At 33.3% G+C, this 18799-nt stretch overlaps 1 protein-coding gene across 1 annotated transcript in view; it reads right to left on the bottom strand.

Moving 5' to 3' along the window:
• The window catches only part of LOC113391954 (uncharacterized), a 28437-nt gene that overhangs the window by 9143 nt on the left and 495 nt on the right, over nucleotides 1-18799 (bottom strand). The gene's annotated exons all lie outside the window — the stretch shown is intronic.

The raw sequence follows: 18799 nt of genomic DNA, 5'->3' as shown, positions 1-18799 counted from the left end.
TTCTATACTATATCTTCGGTTCTTCTCAGGTCCGAGGTGCTAAATTCCGAACCGGTGGTAGATTTTTGACAATCAATAAGCAAGTGTAAACACTTCTATATTGAATAAAGATTTTTGATTTGATTTGATTTGATATATCATGCATTTATTTTACATATAAAACTTCCAACAACTCTATCTATTATAAAAAACCGCATCATATCCGTCACGTAGTTTTAAAGATCTAAGCATACATTTAGACAGACACAGCGGGGAGCGACTTTGTTTTGTACTAGTGATACTATCTCCTAACATAAAGCTCATAAAATTCTCGCTTGAAGTGCAAATGTTTTAGTTAGAGACACAAGAGATAACATCTTAGCAGCGCATTGATGCTGTAAGCAATGACGTACACTTATTTACCAATGTCTATAGAAGATGATGATTGCTTTTCAAGATATGTCCTACTTGTCCTTCTACCTTTCTATAATCATATTTCGATATATATATGTTACTATGACAAAGCATATGCTCCAGATTAAGCTAGAAGACACACTATAAATATTCTTTTAATTTAAATAAAAAATACTTAAAACTGCCCGTGTCGTATAACATAAACATTCCCACGGTTATATTATAGATATCATTGGCTGTATACTCTGTGACAATTGACGCAATAGAACTAGTAAAGAGAAAAAAGAAAATGGCACAAAGTTGGCACTTATATATAGATGACGCAAATAATTACGTTGAAATGGGTTGAGGTTGAAATTTTTCTTGGAAGATTCTTAGATTTTTCGAAACTTTTAACTTGTCCGCGTCAGAAGAGCTCTTATAATATATTATACGTATAATAATTTATGAAAAGCGCTTCAATTTCTTCAAAAACTAATGAATATCAACAGGTATTGTGTAAAATTAACCCATATGAATAAATTGATTGACAAGAAAAGATGGCGTCGGGCAAACATACTAAATAAACGGTGCTTATAAAAAAAAGGGATAGACGAGATGAGCAAGGGAATGACGAACGATGAATGATGAAATAATGACCGATTATAAACTTTGGAATCACACGATCATTCTTAATATGTCTTTCTTAAAAATCAGGATCACGCAGGTTTTAATAACCAAACTGAGACGGAAATAGTAAACTTTTATTAGTATATTAGTCTTTATAAATGTACTTAGTTTAACATTGAATGCAAAGTTTTATTTTTATTATTAAAAAAAGTATTTGTTTTAATTCATTAATTTAAAAAGTTTATTCACGAACTTATGAACTTTGAAAATGAAATGAAATATAAAACGTATTATCTTGTCTGCCGTCTCGTACGACGTGTAAGATTGATGTCGTGTCGTTGTCGTTTAGTATTAAGAATCTTTCTCAGCAATTTACATCGAATTCAATGCCATTAATGTTCCGGACATACCTAAGTTACAGCGTGATACTAATAATCACTATTCATACTACAATATGTATAAAAATCAAAGTGTCTGTTTATCTATCACTAAATGACTAAGCTGATTTTGATTGACTGTGGTATGTAGATAGATTACATACGTTCCTTTAAAAATCAAATAGAACTATTGTATAACAATTATTTAGTTTTATCTAGATTTTAAAATAATAACTTCCTTATACATTATACGCCGAGAAGGCTCAGTGAAAGAACAGGTGTATTTTAAACAAACATAAAAGGTTCAAACCTAGCCACGCAGCATTGAATACCGATGACATTCATATTTAAAACTGGTGGAGTATGAAAACGTCCTGCTGAATCTAGCATGTAGATGTATGGTAGGCACATATGGCAGAGAAGGCAGTTAATAAAGATTAAGCTCAAAATCTTCCCCTTAAGCCTCCTAGAGAAGACCTTTGTCCAGCAGCATAGAATTTACTGGCCGTAACTTTTAACTTTTCAACCCTCAACTTAAACTTATCGACTAATTGTGTAAGCCTGTATTTAAAAGTATTCTTTTTGATAAATAATGTATTTCTTTTTTTTTGTATTATTATCAAATCAACTACTAATTTATAAAGGTTACGATACGTATCCGATTCTATTTCGATCCAAATTCGACTTTATGGCAAAAAAATTTTTTTTTTTTAATTAAATTACTAGCTTATTTGGCCGCAGATCTCCAGGTACTGGTTTCAAATGACAAGTAAGGCTAATTTTCTCAGTAGCAGCCTAAAGTCCGTACCATGAAAGTATTTATTCCGAGCGTCCAAAGGACGAAAAGGTTGCACTTTGACCGGTCGCGTCGGATTTACCATTCCATCCCATTATGGAAGTGGAGGATCAGAGAGTGTTCCTTTATTGGCGTGCACACTTGTACAATTGTATATGCACGTAAGAAAGGCTGACGTAGCTGAATTATCAGGAGGACATCATTTCGTGAGTCGAAACAAAAAATATCAGTTAATTGAAAATGAGATTTAAAGTACAAACAATAAGCTTAATTTTCAAAAACTAATAATCAAGCGTTTCTTACTTTTAACTGATGATATAATTGGTGGATTCACTGAACCTAATACACAAGACTTACAAACGGAGACGGTGCGCAAGTCCTTATCAATTTGAATATTTATTGTGTTATTATTTCTAAGCATTTAAAATTTGCATTATGGATTCAACAATTTACAATTTACTTTAGATTAATAATTTATTATCTGTGACACATGTCAATATGACTATGCTATTTACAAGAATGTATTTTAGTATATCCGTGTTAATAAGTAATTAATTTAGCGGCTATGTGCTCATTCATCTATGTATATATAAAAGCGAAATACCACTCACTGATTAATCACGAAATCTCAGAAATTATAACGCCTACAGACTTGAAATTTGGCAGGTAGGCTCCTTATAGGGTGTAGACATCCCCTAAGAACAGATTTTACGAAACTCCACCACTAAGGATGTAAAACGGAGGTTGGAAGTTTATGTTTTTTAAAAGCGAAAGTTTAGCTAGTGCAATATATAGGAACAAGCTGAAATCGCGGCTTTGATTGAATCCAGTTTTTAAATAACTCATTTCAACATATAGAACTTTAATTGAAGGACTTACACACAAACTTTTATAACAATTTTTACCCCTGCGAGATATGAATTCAAGATCAAAATAATCTTTATTCAAGTAGACTCATAGAAGCACTTTCCAATCGACATGTTAATGTTGAATTATATGTAAAACGGTTCGGTTTTTTTGGGTTTAAGCTTATCCCATAAGGATATCCGTTCGATAATATTAGTAGGATTATGTTGTGGATTAAAAAATGGTAATTTTTTATTCGGATTTGATCCTAATTACATTAGTGTGTGTTTATCGTAGCGGATATTTGTAAAGCAACCGTTCTAGATTTTATCGATTGACAAATATCGTAAGATTCATTTTGAAATTTTTTACGCCACGTTTTACACAATTCGTATACCGTGGAATGGTGGCAAGAATGCTAGCAGCATTTCTCCGTTGAATAGCAAAACGTAGCAAGAGCCCTCTCGTGAAATGTTCACAACTGACTTACGTTGATACGCCATTTTGATTCTTGTATCCTATAATGTTTTTAATTAATATCATCAATGTTGCATATCACATTTTGACATCTTCTGACTCGTGTTCTGGAGTGTTTCTTTCACATAATACCTCTAAAGGAATGTCGTCCCAATTTTCTGACACCAGAGGCAAAGGTGTTAAATCCTTTTAATTTTTTTAAACTATTATTCCAAGGTCCAAATTCGAATTTCAGATTCCTATAATCAATATATATTTACTTACATATTGAAACTCACTGGATATTCTATCACCAGTTCGGAAAACGGCACTAGATGGCCCAGTGGTTAGAACGCGTGCATCTTAACCGATGATTGCGGGTTCAAACCCAGGCAAGCACCACTGAATTTTCATGGACTTAATTTGTTTTTATAATTCATCTCGTGCTCGGCGGTGAAGGAAAACATCGTGAGGAAACCTGCATGTGTCTAATTTCAATGAAATTCTGCCACATGTGTATCCACCCACTCGCATTGGAGCAGCGTGGTGGAATTTGCTCCAAACCTTCTCCTCAAAAAGGAGAGTAGGTCTTATGCCAGCAGTGGGAAATTTACGGGCTGTTAATGCATCAAAAAAATATGCAGGCACTAATCTTAATTGGGTTCGGGATTAATACCCTTGAAAATATTACACACTAAGTCGTGTGTAACATTTCATCGTAATAATCTTATATTGAAAATCGATAACAAAATATCGATGTTTGAACTTTCCGATAGTAAAAGTGTATGTTGTCATAACGTTAATTAAAATATAATCTGTAACGTCAATTTAGATTCGAATCGATAACAGAACAAAGACACGAATTATTGTAGAAAAAATTAAACGAAAAATAAAATACGTGTGACAGAACAGTGCTCAGCCCATTGTGTCATTGTGTGCGAGGTTGTGTTCTAGGGTTACGTGGCAATGTGAAAAATCCTTTACACAATATCTGAATGTGTTGTCGCTTCTTATCTGAACATTGTTGTTGTATAATAGTGTACTTTAATCTACAATACATTGTAGCCGTTTTTTAAGTGTCATTGATACAAAAATCTCTTAGTAAATCTTGATGACGATTTTGTAGTCTTCCTGACTGATATTGGCTACGGCACCTAATCTCAAAGGAGACTAGCCAACTATGCAGGACATTTTGTAGTGTGCAAGTGTGTATCTAATCCGATGGAACGGCAAATCCGTCACGACCGGAAAGTATTCAGGCGCAGGACCACAGGCTTTATGTGTTCTCCGAGGCACGGGAGTGTACACTTCCAACTTCTAAACTCCGGGCTGTTATTGTTATTTTTCGACGGAATGAACCAATAACTTTTTATCGGCCTGACTTTTGGTTTGAACTCAGGACCTCTGGATCTGGGGTTTTATATCTACGAGTCAATGAGATCAACGTGTCGTATACTGTGCATATATGTACATATGAGGAAGTTGTATATCCTATTCATACTTAACTACAGACAAACAAACAGCTTTGACCCTGAATTGACGTGATATCTTAAATAACATTTGGTATTTCGAATTGCATGTCGTTTCGAATTACGGTAAAATCAAATCCAATCAAAATACTGGATTTTCGAATTAAAACCTATCAGCGGTTCGGAAAATACACTGAACTGAGAAGAACCGGCGAAAGAAACTCCGCGGATTTGAACTTTTTTTTGTGAATTAAATGATAGGCAAAATTGTTATCATAACTTTGGAATTAAAATTAATGATATAAATTAATAGTGTTAAGTAAAATAGTAAATAAATAGTTGTATATTAAATAAAGATATATTAATATAATATAATATGTTGGCAGAGCATAATGTTAGAAGCGATAGTCAATCGCATGGTATTTGTTAATCCTTTTTCGATTGGAATAGATCGTAGATAGAACCACAATCTAGGTCATGTAGGGCCATCTATGTACATTTTTTCTGATATTGATAGGCGGACGAGCAAATAGGTCACCTGATGGTAAGTGGTCACTACCGCCCATAGACAATGGCGCTGTAAGAAATATTAACCATTCCTTACATCACCAATGCGCCATCAACCTCGGGAACTAAGATGTTATGTCCCTTGTGCCTGTAGTTACACTGGCTCACTCACCCTTCAAACCAGAACACAACAATACTGAGTACTACTGTTTGTGAATAAACGAGTGGGTGGTACCTACCAAGTACACAAAGTCCGACCACCAAGTAAATATATAAGGCTGAATATAATCCTAAATAATATTTTAAATTTCGAAAGTAAGTGTGTTCGTTACGCTCTCACGTCCTAAGTATTTAATCGTGCATTAACGTGTACAGAAATGGACATCGGGTACATAAGGCCACCCCCCACAAGCGGAAACTGCGAACTAATATTATAAATGGGAAAGAACTGTTACGCTTTCCCAGCTAAACTACTGGACCCAATTTGATAAAATTTGGTATGAAGCAAGCTTGAAACCCAAGGAAGAAGATAGGTAATTTTTTATTCCTAAAACCTAGGACCATCCCCCCTCACACGCCTATGAAACGGCGGGCTAATACCAGTAGTAAATTAAACAATATTTTATGATTGTGTGAACTAAATGCATTTTCATAGCGTTTAATAATCTATGTAACTGATAGTCTCAGTAGAATTTACATTCCGAAACGGTGGTAACTTTACTTTTAATCCTGTAAATTGAGGATTTAGAAATGATCACAAGACAAGAGCCCATTTAAATAAAGTATGGCATAGTTTCCTCGTCTTGTTAATGGCCACTTACATAATGTAATTAAATGAAGTTACAAGTAGTAATTTTTAAATTAAGTATCAATTATGCAAATTAAATTATAAATATATTTAATTATCAAAAATTGCGCAGTCTCTCTTAATGGTGCCTAATTGGTACTTAAGGCGTAATAGAAATAAGTTTTGTGTTTAGAATTAACGAATAACTCGGAAAATTGTTTTTTTTTTTTATTAAGATAAGAATTTCATTTATAAACTATTTATTTTACCGGTATTCATTTGGTTAAAGAGGTGGCATAGTGCTAGACAATCGTTACTGAGTTTTTGTGTGCTTTATTTGTGTGTGGGCCTAATTTCAACAAAATTCTGCAACATGTGAATCTGTTAACACGCATTGGAGAAGCCTGACGGAATAAACATCAAGAACCTTCTGAAAGGGAGAGGAGGCTTTCAGTTTCATGTAGAGGATGTCACTTTACTAAGTACTTATTAATTTTTATCCGAATGAGTTGAAACTTACTATCGTTGTGTTAGTTTATGATAAAAATTCTCACGGAGTTATTCCTTCATATTTATCCTTTTATTTTTTAATCACATACAAAAATATATTTACCAAAAGGCTATATTGTTTACTTCTGTATTAGCATTAGCAGCCTGTAAATTTCCCACTGCTAGGCTAAAGGCCTCCTCTCCCTTTGAGGAGAAGGTTTGGAGCATATTCCACCACGCTGCTCCAATGCGGGTTGGCGGAATACACATGTGGCAGAATTTCGTTGAAATTAGACACATGCAGGTTTCCTCACGATGTTTTCCTTCACCGCCGAGCACGAGATGAATTATAAACACAAATTAAGCACATGAAAATTCAGTGGTGCCTGCCTGGGCTTCTGTATACGATTGCTAATTGGATGACCTAATCTACGTTATGATTAGTATACCATATTCCAATCGCAGTATTAATATAGGAGCAAAGAATACAAATGTTTGCTACTAGCTGTATTTATTTAAAAAGTTCTATATTAATATTATCCGCTATTTAATTTATTATGTCCATTAATTTTACCTCCTTTCGCGGAGGGTTTTTCTGAACCGATACGACTTGGAAACCTTCAAGAAAAGAACATACTCATTTCTTAAGGGCCGACAACGCACTTCATAGCTTTCAGTGTTGCAGATTTCCATGGGTGATGGTAGTCACTTTCCATCAGGTGTACCTCCTGCTCGTTTGCAACTTATTATAAAATATCCCAAATTCTGATGACAATTTTATCAAAAATCCGACTGTTTTTTTTCACCAATTCATAATGAAAATCATAGATTATTCAATATTTCGACTGAAGATATCGCTTCAATACAATGTTAAAGTTATTTGTCTTTATTATTTCTATGATTGGCAAAGGTAATAGTTTATTATTCCATGTTTGTAATCGTTTCTGATTTGATTGACATATTGATAAATTAAATTCAAACTGGTTGCTTAAACGACGGACATGTCGACACACGACTTAATCGACGAAACTTGAATTTTACGAAATTCAAGGTTGAACTAGTGATGTATGTTGGTCTTTTTTATGAATGAATTATTTGCAGTTGCAATTATGCAGTACTATTAACCAGGCACAAAGAATGAAGTTTGTTACGTTTTGTACGTATATTAATAATTTCGTGCAGGTCTACAATAGACCCAATCGAAACCTATCCAAAATTATAGATCATTAAAAAATTTTGATTAAATAGTCGAATCTATACTAATATATAAAGCGGAAGAGTTTGTTTGTTTGTTTGTTTAAACGCGCTAATCTCAGGAACTACTGGTCCGATTTGAAAAATTCTTTTTTTGTTGAATAGTCCAATTATAGAGGAAGGCTTTAGGCTATATAACATTACGCTGCGACCAATAGGAGCGCAGCGACAGTGAGAAATGTTGCAAAAACGGGGAAAATTATTCACATTTATGGACTTTCGATGCGTGCGCAGCATAAACGTTTTAAGTTACTCAAAAAATGTGTATGAAAGATATATTCCTCTTTTAATAATAAAAAAAAAGTCCGTGACACTATATGTCTATTTGTTAAGAGTGTGCTAGCAGGCGGGGCGCGGCGGCGGATGAGGGGGAGGCGGGTCAGCCCCGCCGCCGCGCTCGCCACTCTCACCCGCGGTGTAGTTCTGCGAAGTAGCAATGCACATAACGACTTAAAAAAATTAACATTCTTAATAGTTAAATTATTTATCAAAATTAGGTTTTGTTATCAGCTTATTTGCTCATTATTTTTTATCGTTTAAAATCGGTTACATTTAAATCATAATCTGCTGTAGTTTTAACTTACGATATTTTATATTACGATATTATATTACGATATATTATATTACGATAAAATTTCAATGAACATTCCTTCGTACTTTGCAAGTAAACAATTCAAACGTTTCACGGTATAAATAAGGTATAAACATTACATTACACACGTAAAAAAGTTCAAAATGGCGAGCGATACTTTCACCGATGCAGATTAATCATCACTGAGAAAATAAATTATGCAAATAAGCAAATAGGTGAATATCGTTTAAAATGACTACACAAATAAATTAGTAGTTCAATATTTCAAGTAATTTCTATTACGTTCAAGCATATTCAACACGGTTGTACTATAATCACCTTATGAAATAATAACACCAAAGGAGAAACAATCTAAACTTCTTATTGTTCGGTTTGTTTATCTTATTACGTTTAAGTTAATATTGTTTGTTTTCAACCGACTTCAAAAAGGAGGAGGTTATCAATTCGTCTGTATTTTTTTTTATATGTCTGTTACCTCATAACTTTTCACTGGATTTTGATAATTTTTTTTTTGTTTGAAAGGTAGTGCTTCCCGTGGGGCCCCATTTTAATTTTATCCTGTTACGATGATGGTATCCTTATGAAAACGATATAAGTCTTAAATGTGCATTATGTATGTGCGCGATAAATAGGTGAATAACTCAAAATTGTGCCAACCAATTTTAATGATTCTTTTTTTATTATAAAGGATATACTTCAAGGGTACTATGGTGAAAGTTTGGTAAGGTTCTGAGCATAGGATCCATGACAAAGTAACGGTACGGAAGGGAACGGAACAATTCTAAGGAGCACGTTAGCGATACTCGGCCGAATCTTTTAGAAACAAAAATTTTGACAAAAAAAAACCGACTTCAAAAGAGAAAAAAAATAATATGCTCTAAAAAGTAAAAAATAATTGCTTATTATTCTACAACTTAATAATCAAGTAACTTATTCTACTTACCAATATGTAGGTACGTTCTGTGTTTCCACGCAAGGAGATAAGTATGTACCTACCCACTTTAAATCTAACTTAACACAAACCTATGAATAACAAACAATGATCACAATATTTTTTAGATTTAGACTATGTAAAATGAAATTAAAAATATTTAGACTATTTAAAAGTCAGCAAAGTTATTACGATAATATATTATAGTTAAAATTATTGTTATTTTTGGAGGCGGTGTCAGCCAAGGTAGGTTTGTAAATATATGATATACTCTAAATTTGTAAATCTGGTCTATCGATAAATACACTTCTTGATGTTTTTTTAAACCCTATACGTACATAGTGGTCCTATATAATGACAGAAAATTGGAATCAAAATTGAGTGTTTAAGCAAACATGTCTACCGTCAAGTATTACAATTCATGAACTTTTCTCCTAATCCAAGACAAAGAAAAGTCATTCAGATTTACTATTACATTTCCTGTTGAACGTTTTGTTTGTTTTGGCAGAGTATGAATTTTGTTTGTGATTTATTTATTTACAATTGACTTTTTCTTTTGTCTTACATCCAGATGTCGATACACCTGCATCGAATTGTTAACAAAAAAAATATTCGCAATCGGACACTATTGTACAATATTTCTTTTATGTTTAAGAAAAGGGTTGTCATAATTGACCGTATAACAATAAGCAATAAAAACACAGATGTTGGTAATTTATTTAGACAAACTTTACCGGTAATTTTAAGAGGAACTAGAGCAGACATTGTAAGGTCTTGCCTTAAAAGTTCACCGTTATGGACATTTGCCCATACCTTAAAACTATCTACGAATATGAGAGCACCTTTGGGGGGAGGAAGTACAAATTTTCCTTCAAAGTTACTTTTAATAGGAGATGGAAAAGTACCTCATTCTGAAAATAAAATTGAACTTGATCGCGATTTAGGAGAAAAAGTGACTAGCATAGAGGATTTAATATCAAAAGTTTACCCTAATATCGTCGAAATAGAAAATAAAGATTACCAATGGATGTGTCAAAGGGCAATATTGGCGGCGAGAAATAGTAGCGTTGACGAAATTAACGACCTAATTTTAACCAAACTTCCAGGCGATATAACTACCTACACATCTATTGATAATGTAATGGATCAAGAAGATGCTGTCCATTACCCACAAGAGTTTCTCAATTCTTTAAACCCGAGCGGCCTTCCACCACATTCCCTGAAGTTAAAAATAGGTGCTGCGATAATTTTACTCAGAAATCTTAAACCACCAAATTTATGTAACGGGACCCGCCTTCAAGTAAAATTCCTTCGCAATAACGTGATCGTTGCAACAGTTTTGACTGGTCCGGCAGTTGGTCAAACAGTGCTTATACCTCGCATCCCAATGATTCCAAATGATTTACCTTTTAATTTTAAAAGAATTCAATTTCCCATTAAGTTATCTTTTGCCGTAACCATTAATAAATCACAGGGCCAAACATTTAAACACGTAGGAATCGATTTACGTCAAGACTGCTTTTCACACGGCCAACTATATGTCGCGTTGTCAAGATCGGGTTGCGGGCAAAATCAGTATGTTCTTCTACCACAAGAAAATAAAACTAAAAATATAATCTACGCTAAAGTACTGTAAAACATATTATTAAATCTTATTGACGATTATAATAACAAAAACCAACGTGAGCAATCAAACGATAATCATGATAGTGTTTCCGACAACTACGCGAACGAAGTCGCGGGCACAGCTAGTTATTAATAAGTCGAAATATTTCGATATTAAATACATGACATTCAATGACATCTCAGTTCAACGGGCGGCCATGTTTGACGTTTAAGGGTGCGTTCAGAAAGCTGTGTAAAGAATGATTATTGTTAGTTTTAACTTTTCGCCACATTATTAAACATTTAATAATCACAAAGTTTTTAATAAATATTTGAAAAATAAGTGATAAACCGTATTTGTTTAGTATTATTTATTTCACCCGAGCGAAGCCGGGTGTTCATTTAGTATATCTATAAATGTGTACTTAAAAATTGATACTTAATATGTGATATACACATACAGAAGAATAATATACGTGTATAGTTAACTCCACCAAAACGTTTAGATCGATTGTGGTTTTTTTTTCGTGTGTGTTGGTGTGGGTGGCTTTTTAGATGGCATAGATTGAAGCGGTGTATGAGGGTAAAATCGGATGATTTAAAAAAACAATCCATTGTCAAATTAAAAATCTCAACATGAAAAAAAAAAAAACATTCGAACTTAAAAGTGTCACACATATACTGCACGCACACATTCTGCTTGCATGCTTGTGTGTGTGATTTTACGATCGTGTCTTTGGTAAGTAATACACCCACAAGACTATTTTTATTCAATCAGATAATAAGCTCTAAACAAAACTAGGTCTGTTCCTTGACCTTGCTTGGATATTTCTTTTAATTTATTCAGACTTAAATTATACAATTATTTTATATTTTTAGAGGTCAATTAGGTAAGAGTTCTTATCGAATGTAATGAATGCATCGAAATTAGTATTGTAGTTTTCAATTAGATTATAGAATCCAAATTACAAGACTTTTTTTCTTGCCGGTTCTTCTCGGTTTAATCTGCATTTCGAACCTTAATATTGTTTAGTATGGTAGCTTCGCTTAATATAGTTTGTTAAAAGACGATTCAAAAGTGTTTTTAAAAGCCTACTAGTATAAAGTATATTTTAATTTTGATTTTATCTTCTTTACAAAGAAGGTTGATAGAACTATTTTTAATATTTGTTGTACATTGAAGTTACGTAAAGTTAGTAAACTTAAAAACAAAGTTAATTATATTATTTAATTTGGTGTAAGCACATCTGAGTAGGTACCACCCCCTCATCATATGTTCTACCTTAAAGCATCAAGACTTATTATAGTCGTGTACCGGTGTGAGATGAGTGAGCTACTGTAACAGGCACAAGGGACATAACATCTTAGTTTCCAAGTGGTTAATATTACGGTACCAATGTCTACGGAGAGAAGTGACCACTTACCATCAGGTGGCCCATTTACAAGTCCACCTACGTTGAAATAATAATTATAATAATACAATGTATTCTTTTGCCATGTTAACTATCTCACGCACACAAAGACATCTTGTTACACGAGCGTAAACTCAATACTAACAACTATTGACGAATCTAATTAATTTATCGTGGAGGGACGAGCTTTAGTGAGTGCATACAGATCAATACTAATATTATAAAGCTGAAGAGTTTGTTTGTTTGTACGAATTAATCTCGGGAACTACTGGTCCGATTTGAAAAAATCTTTTAGTGTTAGATAGCCTCGTTATTAAGGAAGTCTTTAGTATATACAGCATCACGCTACGATTAATAAGAGCAGAATATCAATGAATGTTGCAAAACAAGGGAAAATATTTCTTATGAAAGCTTCGGTTGTGTGCGCTGTGTAAGCGATTGAAATTTCGGAAAAATCATGTGTTTCCCTTTATAAGTTCGCGACGGCATACGTCTATCTTTTAAGTTTGGCTAACTATAATCTTTTTTTGTAAATAATGTATTATTTGCGAAGGTGCTTGTAATCCTTATCCACATAAATACAACATTAATGAAATTAACCTTTAGATCTTTTGATTTCAATATTTATTTCAGAAGTTTTAAAATAACTCCGCAACAAAACAATGATCAAATGCTACTAAATTATACAAAATAAGTTTATAGGAACCAGTACTTTTAACGTACGTTCTGAAGTACCTTACTGATAATAGCGTGATGTGCTCAAAACAGCTCCTTAATGTATTTCGATTATACAAATGTATTTAACTTCTACGCGAAAGAAGTAGTGGGCAAAAGCTAGTATATCATATAAGCCAAAGGCACAACTTGACACAAGCTATTTAAAGCTCTTAGAAATTATATTAAAACAAATATCATATTTTCTTTTATTTATGGCATTGGTTGGCGGACGTGCATATGGGCCACCTGATGGTAAGTGGTCACCACCGCCCATAAACAAAGGCGCTGTAAAAATATGTATGCGCCACCAACCTTGGGAACTGAGATGTTATGTCCCTTGTGCCTGTGATTACACGATTATGCATTAAAAATTTGACGTTTGAAGTCATCAAACAGAATCACGAATAAACACACATTTTTTAAATTTTAAAACGTCATTACCAAATTTGGCATTTAAAAAATAAAATTGTCATTAAAAAACCTTACAATATAAAAAAAAACCACTGACATTTGTTTTATTCTTTATGCAGAACCATTTATGAGTTATTAACACACGCACTTGACCGCGTTTAGCGTTTCTCATACTACAAGTGTCAGTTGTATTGTCCGTGAATGTTGTGTAAAAACGCAATTGAATGCGTAATTTGCCTTTGTTGTCACTAACATAAATGACGGTGTGATTTTTAATTCGTTTAATTATACAATAAACGAATAATAGTAAATGTCCTTCTGACCATGCTTGGTTACTAATCTCAAAGACATTTGCGCGGGAAGTATTATAATGCACAGGGTATTATATGTTTGAAAAAATATATTTCGGCAAAATAAACACGCTTTTTTTAATTCTTATTTATATCTATGGCCTTAACGTCAATAATTCTTATGTAAATAAAGTTATTACAGTACATATTGTATTATTATTACTACAGTTTCCTGTGCATAGAAGACTTTTGTTTATTTCCTGGGGGGAAACGGGTTATGTGGGTTTCTTATCCACTAAAACCACTGTCACGGTCGTTTTTGTGGATCGGAGAGGCTGCAGGATCGTGTTGTGCTCCGCCCGTGACTCGGCGCTTTCCTCGGGGGTCCGCATTGACCCAACTTATTACAACATAGCTTTTGGCGTACTATATTTTTATTTTTGTTATAATCATTTATTAATTTCTTATTAAAAAAAACTTTATTATTGATTTTAATAAATAACTTTATAATTTTATTGTAATCGTGTATTTAATTTATTGTTATTCGAATAATTTTATGTCGTAGAAAATAATTTAAATTGTTATCAATTAAATTTTGATGTTTATACATTTTTCATTATGCATGTTGTAATTACCCGTAATTAAAAGTACCTTGTATAATATGATTTTGAACCTAAATGATTTAAATTGTAAAATTGTCACTTTTGTTGGTAATTCAAAATAAATTAATATAAAACATAATAACTAATAAAGACTGTTTTACTGCTTTTTACAAAAACTAGATGTAACGCATAGTAACTTTTTTTCCGTATTTTTTAAACTTCGTATAAAATGTTAAAGTCAAAGAAGTGTCACAGCAAGAAGGTTTGAATATTTAAAGTTAAAAATAGATTAATTAATAATCTATTCCTATGACATATTTGGTAATACATAATTATATTAACAAATAGTTTACGAGTGATTCGATGAGTTCCAAACGGATGATATATGGAAATTGAAGTTATATAATCTGTGATGTAACGTATTGGCGCGTTTCCGGTTTCGAAGATGGCCGGTTTCTCTTAAAGAATCAATTGAATGTTTCTGAATAGAATTGTAAAAAAAACTTTTATTTATATTCGTATAACTTCATGATATTTAAAATAAATGTTAAATTAAACTTGTTTTAGACATATTGTTGACCATATATAATGTATGCAATATATATTTTATTTCTCTTAGTTTTTATTTGTTATTTCATTGCTTAGAGATAGGAAATTATATAAACACGGGATGTAAATGTAAATTTATAACACCTTGTTTCCGTCTCCGCAAATTTAATACATCCTGGGTCATGTACTCCCTTCCTGGGTCAAGTATACGTTTAGTAAAATTCAAAGTACTTTAAAAAAAAAAAAAAATCACTATTGAAGAAGGTATACTTGGTGGCAGTGCCCTTAAAACTGGGTCCTGCACCTGATTTTTTTTTATTGATAATAGGCAGGCAGGCTGGCAAACGAACCATTTGATCATCACCGCTTTTTTTTCTATTGTATAGGTTGGCGGACGAACATATGGGCCACCTGATGGTAAGTGGTCACTACCGCCCATAGACAATGGCACTATATGAAATTTTAACCTCTGACAAATCACCAACAAACTTTGAGAACACTGTTATGTCCTCGTATTGCAGTTTCAAACCGGAACACAACAATAATAACATTGTTGCTTGGCGTTACAATTGGCAAAATGTCCTATATTCGAGTCAGACATCTCTTGGAGAGCTTTTTGTATGCTCGCCTGGGTAGGTACCACCCACTAAACTGATATTCCGGCTAACTGCAATACTTACTGTTTTTGTTTGGGTAACTAGAGGCACAAGGGATGTAACATCTTTGTTTACAGGGTTGGTGCCGCTTTGGCGATGTAAGGAATGGTTATTATTTCTTAAAGCGCCGTTGTTTATAAGCGGTATTGACTACCATCAAGTGGACCGTTCACCATATATCGTAAAACCATTGAATAATTAAATAATTATAAAAGTACTTTGAGTATTCTTGGGCATTACAATAAATGGACGCAGATAGACTACGAGTAACGCTTTGTTGGAAATTGTAATTGAATTTAAATTTCGTGGGCGAAATCCGGTCAGGACGTAGTTCGATTAAGGCAAATTACTTCTGTTATTGTGAACGTAATGTCAAGTACGATATAATGAATTCAAAGTCGTGTGTAAAGCTTATAGTAACTCAGGTCGCACCGTTCAAGGTGTACAACTTTCCTTCGTAAACTTTAACATTTCTGTTCTTCAATATATTATTTGTAATTAAATTTTAATGTTAGTTAATAAACGAGTTTGATTCTGACGTTACTTGTAACTTTGATATGTAGTTATTTTATGTATGCCATTCAGGTAGGCGGACTGGCGATTCGGTCACTTTATGGTAAGTAACCATTGCCCACAGACATCGGTGCAGTGAAATATTTATCATTCCTTACATTACCAAACAACAACCTTGGGAACTAAGATGTTATACATCTTACGCACAATAACCATACAAGTATTTCTGTTTAGCGGTAGAATTTGATGAGTGGTGGATACCCATTTAAACTGGCTTGCGCAAAACGTAGGGCTTGGTATCACCAGCAAATACCATTGAGACAAGTTCTTGGGTTAATTTAGGAGATAACATCAAGTGTCATTATGGAAGGAGAATCTGTGCGCGTTGAGCACTGCAGGATTTCTTTATGTAAAATATTCCCGTGATTATGACGTAATACCGTTACAATCAGCTCCGTTTTAAGCATAATAAGCAACTGGGTCTAATATGAGTTCTGGCGATTTCCCTTCCCTAAAAAAGATTTATTAAGAGAGCTTCTGAGCGCACTTCGCCGATGTTCTCAAAGTCGCACTTCATCAATAATGATCGGTATCGCCCAACGCGCGGCGCTCGGCTTTTTGACTCGCACCCTGAGAGGGGTCTGGATGGAATAGGGGGTAAGAAACCTACATATCCAGAATACCTTTAATTTGGTGGTAGGGCTTTGTGAAGCCCGTTTGGATAAGTACAACCCACTCATCAGATATTTTACCGCCAAACAGCAGTACTCAGTATTATTGTGTTCCGGTTTGAAGGGTGAGTGAGCCGGTGTACAGGCACAAGGAACATAACATATTGGTTTCCATGGTTGGTGGCGCATTGGCCATGAAAGGAATGGTTAATATTTCTTACAGCGCCGTTGTCTATGGGCGATGGTGACCACTTATACCATCAGGTGGCCCATTTGCTCATCCGCCAACCTATACGATAAAAAAAGCGTGCCATCTAAGAGATGCGACGTTTTTATTCGTCATGAGGTACTTAGATTACATGCACAAACATTAACGTTTCTAATAAACCTTATTTCTTACTAAATGGTCACTATGAGATCTAAGATTTACCTTCAAACCGCAATACGGCAGTACAAAGTAATTGAGTTTTTACCTTGTATTCTACAGAACACCTGACGACTGATCGGTGTCTATTTAAGTTACTTTAATTGTTTATTAAGTTTTTGTTGCACACGCTTTACAATAAATATAAAAGAATAATAAAATTATAAACTACAATGACAGAGTCTAGTGTGGTTGTAGCTTTAATGAACGAATGACAATGAATAACGTGGTAATTGAGTGAATGATGAATGACTTTGAATGTTGTGTAAATGATAACGTTGATTTGATATAATTGATGTTTAACTAATAATCAGTTTGTTAAATAACTATTGATCTAATTAAGACGGAAGTATGGGTTTTATTAAATAATTTAAAATCTTTTAATTATTATTATTTCGGCATTTTGTTAACGATGTGTTTACCATGCCAGACTAAATTTTTTTTTTTTAATTTAAACAGGAAAAACTTATGGCGAAGCCTAAATGAACATCTGACACGTCATGTATTTCCAGAAACATGATTTGGAAAAGCGCGGGGGAGCAACCTCTAACAAGAAAGGGGGAGGGGGTTTTAGCCTGCTTGAATATTTGATAATTTAGTTTATCATAATTATTGTTACTACACATGTGTTTTTTTTAAATTTAGCTTACTTTAGATCATTTAAGCAGACGGACCACCACCAGATGCTATTTAATAGGCATTGGCGCTTTAAAAAATATTAAACCCTCTGCCAATGCGCCAACCTACGGAATATATGTTGATACCCTTTCAAACCGGAACAATATTATGCATTGTTGCTTGACGTTAGAATATATGATGAGTGAGTAAGGCTTTGTTTCTTGTTGGTGATAAGACACGAAGCCTTATCATCAAGTAAAATTCCATAAATCTTTGCCTTCCTTAAATAGATAAATTAAATAGTTTAGACTTTTTGTGTAACAGAATCAACATACATATATGTAGTTTAGGATCATTAAACTTTAATAAAAAGCTCAGTCGTCTCTCTTGTTAGGACAAGTCAAGCCTTTTTGAACTTAAATTTTCTGGTTTGGTTAAGTTTATTGCTTGTATGAGAATTTGAGTTAAATAAATATATTATTAACAATAAACAGTTCACAAGCTCTCAACTCAGACCACGTGACATAAGTAAAACTTTAGCTCGGAAACGATTCACTCAAACGTTACGTACAAAACGCTATACTCAATTTTAACGTTATTCAAACTCGAATCGCGCCCAATAAACTTCCTACTAAAATAAACTATACTGTTTAATAAATTCAGAATGTTTGTTTTAATTCGTTCCTAAATAAGCTAAATTAAATTTATTTTAAATTTTCTATCTATATTTTAAAGATATTATGTAATTAAAGATCTATCAAGTATATTGACTCATACATATTTAATAAAATGTATGCATATTCGTATGTTAATTTAGGTGTAAGT

The sequence above is a fragment of the Vanessa tameamea genome, chromosome 27 (genome assembly GCF_037043105.1).
Source record: "Vanessa tameamea isolate UH-Manoa-2023 chromosome 27, ilVanTame1 primary haplotype, whole genome shotgun sequence".
Classification (NCBI taxonomy): domain Eukaryota; kingdom Metazoa; phylum Arthropoda; class Insecta; order Lepidoptera; family Nymphalidae; genus Vanessa; species Vanessa tameamea.
Note: the sequence above shows the minus strand (reverse complement) of the source record. Positions and strands in the feature narration are given on the sequence as shown.